Source organism: Pinus tabuliformis, chromosome J, assembly GCF_031772625.1.
Source record: "Pinus tabuliformis cultivar Carrire ecotype Pingquan chromosome J, CPIR1, whole genome shotgun sequence".
In the NCBI taxonomy this organism is placed as follows: domain Eukaryota; kingdom Viridiplantae; phylum Streptophyta; class Pinopsida; order Pinales; family Pinaceae; genus Pinus; species Pinus tabuliformis.
Window position 1 is genome coordinate 848,641,341 of NC_142295.1, and position 8,738 is coordinate 848,650,078.

The 8,738-nt window shown below is 38.8% G+C and overlaps 1 pseudogene; it reads left to right on the forward strand.

Annotated features, from left to right (window-relative positions):
• Positions 1–483: 483 nt before the first annotated feature.
• Positions 484–4,329, forward strand: LOC149229362 (pentatricopeptide repeat-containing protein At2g22070 pseudogene; annotated as a pseudogene).
• Positions 4,330–8,738: the final 4,409 nt, after the last annotated feature.

Sequence of the window (8,738 nt, forward strand, 5' to 3'; positions counted from 1 at the left end):
CAATAATATTTTGGAAATTTGGAATGACATATTTTTTAGTAATTTGGATTTCAAATGATGAAAGAGAAACCTATTTTATTTAAATATAATTTTTTTAAATTTTTATAATTATATAATTATAAATTAATTTTTTTAAAATAATAATATATATATATATATATATTTTTATAAAAATATTGAAAATAATAATTTATATTTTTTACCTCATATGGAGTTACTCTTTTTATATATAATAAAAAGATTGTTATATAATGTTTTATTTAATATTTTGATTGTTAAAATAAAATAAAAATAAAAAATATAATTTGAAGTAGTAAATTTAAAATTAAAATGGATTTAAGCGGTTTACTCGGTAACCCTAACCAAAAGCAAAAAAAATTAAAAATAAATAAAGAGTGCGCCCATCTATAACCAAAAGCAAAAAAAAATTAAAAATAAATAAAGAGTGCGCCCATCTTAAAATCTTCAAACACGACTCGAAAATTTTAATTAGCTTTCAAAACGCTGTTTTTAAAATTTTGAAACTTAAAACTGAACTCTCCCTCTCTTCTTCTTCCCCAGTGTTCGCAGGGTGTGGGCAATCGACTTAAGCTCACCGGTGTGGTGGCACATAAGATGAATACTTGACCATTGTTAAATTCAATTAGTGTGCCACCCTGATTACCTCGCGCTTACATACCAGTGGACAATCGACCTGAAACGTTTGGGTTTGATCGCTAAAGTGCGGAACCAATGGGAAGAATGCTTAGTTTTCGCATTGTTTAACAAACCAATTAATGGATCAATCCAATGAAGCAGCCTCCCAACATTTTCATACGCAACCTTTTCAGACTGACCGGACTGGAGCAACGGCACGAAAAATTCACTGTTACTTCAAGATTTTCAAGTTTGCCAGTCAGTAAGACTGATCACAGGCATGAATCTGATGTTGGGTACTGCGATAATGGCGTGGGCAGTGGCTTCTGCACATACCTTTCGACTGCCATGGCTTTTGAAGAAAACCCAGTTGAGACAGATCGTGAATTCATTGATGAAGGAGTCTATTTCAGTCATCTGAAGAGGTCTGTGAGCGAGAATTCCTTGGCAGAAGGCAAAAGACTCCATGGCCATATGATCGTCAGCGGTTTCAACGCCAGCACCTTTATTCGAAACCACTTAGTTAACATGTATGCCAAATGTGGATCTGTTGATGATGCCCAACATGTGTTTGACGAAATGCCTGCGAGAAATGTGATATCATGGAATACCCTGATATCTGGTTATGCCAAATCTGGAAGTGTGGAAGATGCAGTTGAACTCTTTGACAAAATGCCTGAACGGGATTCTGTGTCTTGGAACGCAGTCATTTCAGCTTGTGCCCAGCAAGGCCACAGTAAGGAGGCTCTGAAGCTTTACTGTCAGTTGAAGCTTGCAGGTTTGAGGCCAGACCAGTTTACATTAACAAGTGGTCTGAATGCGTGCGCCAACTTACCGTCTCCGCAATGCGGTGCACAAGTTCATGCCGAGGTAATCAAAATGGGATTTGAATCGAATGCCTTTCTGGAGCCTGTTCTTGTTGAAATGTATGTTAAGTGTGATACAATGGAGGATGCAAACCAAGTGTTTGATCACATCTGCGTGCCTAATGTTTTCACATGGAATTCTTTGGTTGTCGGATACGCCCGATGCGGTAAGTTAGAGCGTGCAAGGGAATTGTTTGATATGATTCCTGAGAAGGATGTTGTCTCTTGGAATACAGTGATTGGGATCTATGCCCAACATGGATACAGTGAGGAATCCCTCAGGCAGTTTCGTGAAATGCACAGGTCTGGCATGAGGCCGAATTATATCACCTTCGCTAGTGCCCTTAATGCTTGTGCTAGCTTACACTCTATTGAACAAGGAAGAAATTTACATGGCTTGATAATCATAAGCGAACTTGAATTGGATGTCTTTGTCGGGAGTGCCCTTGTTGACATGTATGCCAAATGTGGGAGCTTGAGTGAAGCACTAAGGTTGTTTAACCGAATGCCGGAGCGGAATGTGGTGTCATGGACTGCTGTAATTGCAGGATATTCCTTTCTTGGGGATGGCGAGTCGGCATTGAGAATGCTATCTCAAATGCAAAAACAAGGAGTAAAGCCAGATCAGTTCACTTTTGCAAGTGTCTTGGGTACATGTGCCACCCTAGAAAATGCTAGACATGGCAGTCAGGTGCATGGCCATGTCATCAAGACTGGGTTTGAATCATATATCCCTGTAGCCAATGCTCTTGTTACTATGTATGCTAAATGTGGGAGTATAGATGATGCACACCTTGTGTTTGATAAAATGGTTACACGAGATGTCATTTCATGGACATCAATCATTACGGGCAATGCCAAATTTGGCACCTTAGAGAGTGCACGCCAATTATTTGATACAATGCCTACAAGGAATGTAGTCTCTTGGAATGCGATGATGGCAGCATATGCCCAGGTTGGGTATGGTGAAAAAGCCCTACAGCTTTTTAGAGAAATGATGTTGTCGGGAATGAAGACAGATTGGGTCACCTTCGTTAGTGTTTTAAGTTCATGTGCCGGCTTAGCAGCTTTGAAGCAGGGCAGGCAGGTTCATGTACACACCATCAGAAGTGGACTCGAGTCGGATGTTTCGGTGGGTAATGCCCTTGTTACTATGTATTCCAAATGCGGTAGTATAGGAGATGCTCTTTGTGTGTTTCATAATATGCCCGAGCAAGATGAAGTTTCATGGAATGCTATGATTACTGGATATTCCCAGCATGGGCATGGCAAAGATGCCTTTCAATTATTTGAACAAATGCTACAAACAGGCATTAAACCAGACCACATCACCTTTGTAGCTGTTCTCTCTGCATGTAGCCACGCAGGCCTAGTGGATGAAGGTCATTATTACTTTAATTCCATGAGTCTAGATCATTCCATCTCACCTAGAGCTGAGCACTATGCCTGCATGATTGACCTTTTTGGCCGTGCTGGGCTTTTGGATGAGGCTGAAGACTTTATAAATAAAATGCCATTTGAACCCAATGCTAATGTGTGGGGAGCGTTGCTTAGTGCCTGCAGAATACATGGCAATCTGGATCTGGCAAAACGTGTAGCAGAGCACCTTTTTGAACTGGAACCGCATGATTCGGGAACATATGTGTTACTAGCAAATATATATGCTACTGCGGGCAAGTGGGAGGATGCTGCAAATATGAGAAAATTGATGAAAGAAAAGGGTGTGAAAAAGAATCCTGCATGTAGCTGGATTATGGTCAATAATAGGGTGCATACATTCATGGTAGAAGAGAATTCACACCCACAAATGGAGGAGATCAATGCAATGTTGGAGAAACTTGTTGGGCAACTAAAGAAAGCAGGATATGTGCCAAACACTGACTTTGTGCTGCATGATGTGGAACAGGAACAAAAACAACAGTCACTCTTCCAACATAGTGAGAAGCTAGCTATTGCTTTTGGCCTTATAAGTACACCACCTGGGACACCTATCCAAATTTTCAAAAACCTTCGTGTTTGTGGTGACTGCCACTCTGCAATCAAGTTCATCTCCAATATTGTTGGAAGAGAATTGGTTGTTAGGGATGCCAATCGTTTTCATCATTTCAAGGAGGGACTTTGCTCTTGTGGGGATTATTGGTGATAAAAGAGAATATTTCAAAAAATTCTGCATTTCTTGCATGAACATTGAAGAGCGCATATCATTTCGTTTCAAGCATAAACAACTCCATCAAAATTGACAACATGGAGAACGATTTGATGTGTGCTAGCCTAGATTACTTGTGATTGAGAAGATCTCAACTGCACGTCTTGATGTACCAAAGAATACAAAAGGCATCGTAGATAGCCGGCAGGAGGAAAAGCGGAATCCATTATTGTATTATTCGCTGTCCAAACTGAAATACAATCTTGGCAAATGCCAGACAATACACCTCGAGAAATTTAAAATGTAACTGCGATTACTTTCCTTGGACAATAAGGTCCCTAGTGTCTAAGATTGGGTTGATACTGCCATTACTTTCCTTGTTCACTAAGGTTCCTAGTGTCTAAGATTGGGTTCATGCTGCTACTTAAGCGCTAAGCTTCCAAAATTGTGGAGTGGGAAGTCACATACTTCGCTATGATGGTTGCGACATGAGATAATGGAATTTGTCGCTCCATCTAAATAGCAGCAGGGGAACTCCTAAGGAGCTGTATAATTCGAAGAGTTGCTTGGGAAATTTATGTCACCATTTTTGTGTATTAATTCATGGAAAATTTCTGCTACTAGTACAGAAGTTTCCAGTTTTTAAATAATTCAGTCTTTAAGCAATGGAATTGGCTTGAAGTCTATTTCACATGTGATGTAGTCTTCTACTAAGTTGCTAAGATCTTGTTAAGCCTTAGGCAAATTCCCATGTTAAGCACATCCACAATTAATCAAGTGTTCTCGGTTGAGAACAACACTTGCTTGAAGGGTAGGGGCATGTTAAGTGCTAGACAAAGGCCCATGTTAAGCATAAAACCCCGTGTAAAGCCCTATATAATGAGTTATATTTCTATTGTTATATAGACTAGTTTTAATATATATATATATATACACATCATATGGCACACGCTAAGTATCATTCATATATATATACACACTAGTTTTAGGATCATCATAACTTGTATTTAACGTTGGATTAATTTTGAAAAAGGTCCCCCCTTGAAGTGACTGTCTTCATTGACTTTTAATCATTTTCAAGGTGCTTGGATCATAATAGATCTCCTTGCAAGTGACGCCAAGAATGTTCAGGATCCCTTAACTTTAAGTCGTCTGATGGGACTTCAGACTATGTGAGGATGATATCGATGTTTATTTTTTATTTCCCTCTTTTGGGTTAAAGGATGATTTATTTATATTTCAAATTTGTGTACGGTACTACGAAACAGTTTGCATAGGGCACACGCTAAGTAGAAGTGGAAGAACTAGTCTCATAAGCCAGTCATATTGTCTAGTGCCCATAAACACATCAGTGATTAGTTCATTAAATTTATAATTGCTGTTCTGAGTTAAATCAAGTATATCAAATTCTTTGCTTTTAAGGTTTGGCACTTTAAACAACTTATAACAAAAATATCTACAAACCAATTTAAGTTTGCATCACTGTTATCAGGGTTTGGATTACCACATCCACCAAGCCAGTTATTCAAGTTGCAACTTTATTTTTAGTAGGCCTCGTCCATTTGACCTTGAGTAATGCCCCTATTTTGAGTCTCGTCAGGAGCTTTGATAGTAGCAAGGCTGTGTCTCTAGGAATGGGAAGCGGGAAATGAAATTGGAAATGATAATCATATGGGAAACGGGTCTCAAAGTTTTTGGGAATAGGAAACACTACCTTGTAAAACTTGGGGCCTAGTAGCATATGTAAGAGTGGTTACACAAGTTGCGAATCCAAACAACATTGGAAGTGAGTAACACGAAACAACTTCAGGAAACGATAAATGGCTTTCAGAAAAAACAAATGGCCCCAAGAAATGAGAAATGACCCTAAGAAATCAGAAAAGTTTATGATAATGAGAAACAATCCAAAATGGTGCCATATACATCAATCTGTTTTGTATGATGTTTGTTTGGAACACTGGTTTGTCCCATTTTGTGTTTCCAGACCACTTTTCCCATAAACAATAGTGGGAGATTTGGTCTCTAGCAACATAGATGAAGACATACCACCCAAGTGCTCCATACGATCAATCAAATGACTCAGATTAAATTGATCTCAATCAACTAGAACTTCGATATGCAATGCATAGTTGCCAACGAGCATAGAAAAAATATCCTTTAAATATGAAGGCAATTGCATAGACACACAACTTTCAATGTGTTAGGATGAATAACGTTCACAACAAAAATTTGCACTAAAAAGATAAAGATTGCTTTGCTTAGACCATGTCATGATGCACACCAAATCCATTGCTTTATTAACATATTGTAATTATCAATTATTTTTCATCGTCATGACAATAGTTGATTTGGAATGGATCATTATCTGATTTTTCATCTATCTTGGCACTTGTTGGGTGGAAGATCTAGAGGAATTGGCTTGCAGGGCCCATCTTAGTGGTAGGTCCTAGTTTATAAATTCAAGGTCTCGAGCCTTATAGAGCCATTTTGAGTCATCAAATGGCACTTTTTGGGGTCAAAACTTTGTGGCCATTGCTCCCAACTCCTCGATGTTGTTCTATATGTTTGCTTTGTGGGCAATGTACCCAAGCAGTGGGTTTTGTACCCAAAGTTGTGGGCGCAAGACCAAGTGGAGAAATTGATTGTTTATTCATGGATGCATGAGGGGCACCCTTGATGGACTAAGGGGCACCTAGGGCATCATGATGTGGCGAAAGGAGAATGAAATGGAATTTATTTTTTAATGATAGTGGGGTTTTTGTAGTTTGGTTCAAGTTGGCTTGATTAATAAGACATAACCCTTGGTGGAGGATGACACCACCTAAGATCACTATAAATAAAGATAAATTCAAGCTCATTCTCATACATCACAAGAAGCATCTCTCGTGTGAATCTGTCCAAGAAGGAAGTGCAAGTACCTCAGGAAGCCAAAATACCTAACGAAGGACAAATTTTGGAGCGAGTGTGGTTTTCTTTAGTCTATTGGAAGGCTGAGTTTTGCTCAGGTAAGAGGACAGGTTCCTCGTGATTTTCTGCCTTGTGTAGGTCTGTTGAGTGAGGGTTTTGGAGGATAACATTCTTTGGTTTGTGCCCTAATTAGGGTTGGTTTTGTGCATACTCAACCACACTAGAAGATTGTTCAAAGGTTTGAAGTATTTGCTGGAGATTTTTGTGCAAAAGAAGAGGGTCGAGACCCTATGAGGTAAAATATATGTTGGTTCAAACTTGAGTTAAGACGCTGCAAATCCTTAGAAATTAAGCATAGTGTTTTGTGGCATATATGATCCTTGAGGGTGTCGAATGTGCTCAAACTAGTGTACAAAAGTGCGCGCTGGAAGAACAATGGTAAGGCGTGGTAATAAGTATGGTGTGAAGAGTTAAGGGCAATTTTGTGGAGGAGAGTGTTGGAAGTGGAGGGATGTTCCAAGGGTTTTGGACAAATGTAATAGAAGCCCTAAGTTTTGTACAATTTGAGGAGACAAATTGCATATGTGTAGGCTGCCAAGTAAGCCCTAGATCAATTACTATTGTGGACTCTTTGAGGGCAAAATTGAAGTCCCTAAAACTGATCTTTTGGAGTAGAAGAAATCAGTTAGTGGGTAGTTTGGTTGTGTGCCCTAGTTCAGTTTTTTGGGGTTGGCAAATCAGTGATAAGAGGGCAGAGTTGAAGACCCTAAGAGTAGGCTATCTTGGAGGAGCATGATGGTTGCTAGAGGGCAGTTTGGTGAGCCTATGATTAGTCATTCTTGGAGTTGCGACATGATTGATAGAGGCAGATTGTGCAACCAGAGATGCAGACATTATGGTGTAGATTTGCAACGGCTCATGAAGTTTTAACTAAAATCACAAGACACAAACCTACTCTGTTGTTCTGCGGAAGTTAATTCACAATTTAGAACAAAAATTTCAGACATGGAATAAGAAATAAGACACGTACATAGTAGTTTTCCTAGGGAAAGCAATCTACTAAAACCCTGTTAGAAATTAATTAATGGAGCAACGAAATACATAAAATATTGCGGAAACAAAAATACAAAAAAGGCATAAAATAAGAGAGACACATATATATGTGGTTCATCTAATTTGCGCTATGTCCATGAAGAAACAATTAGTCATTTTTTTATATTATCTAGCAAAATGAAGAGATACAACCTACAACAGATTCGCTGTAATTTCCTCTTCGCTGTCACACAACCTCCTCTCTCTCTCTCTTAGAATAATAATGCACAACTGCAATACAATTTCCTCATAAACCGAGGGTTGCCTTCTAGGACAAAAAACCCTAAATTAACATAACTTCTACTGTAAGATCATTCGCCTAATGAACGACCCAGATTGACTATGAAATTACAATATTTTACAAGGCAATTTTTCATCTATTTTTAGCTTCAGAGGCACCCCCACCAGGGGGGCTCAATGAAATGCATAAAATATTGAGGAAACAAAAATACAAAAAACACATAAAACAATAGAGACACAGATATACGTGGTTCACCCAATTTGGGTTATGTCCACGGAGAAATAGCTAGTCCTTCCTTTTATATTATCTAGCAAAATGAAGAGATACAACTTACAACAAATTCACTGTAATTTCCTCTTCGCTCTCACACAACCCCCTCCCCCCTCTCTCTCTCTCTTTCGTTCAGAATAATAATACACAACCGCAATACAATTATGTCACATAAACCGAGGGTTGCCTTCTTGGAAAAGAACCCTAAATTAACATAACTTTTACTGTCATATCATCTGCCTAATGAATGACCCAGATTGACTATGAAATTACAATATTTTACAAGGAAAATTTTCATCTATTTTTAGCTTCGTGGGCACCCCCACTAGGGAGGGCTCATAAAATTCGTCGTCGCCCTCCTGACGATGATTAAATGGGCGGTGTTACCACCCTGTTAGGAACAGGGATCCAATGCGGTTGAAACAAAAAATCTCTAAACAATCAGGAAGATAATCAGGCTCCACACCCAACAAACCCCAACATCTACTTGCGTTAATCCGATGAATAAAGATGTATTACAATTGTTTTGCTCAACTGAGCACACCCTGCAAGTGAATAACCTATCTCTTTGTTGGGCATG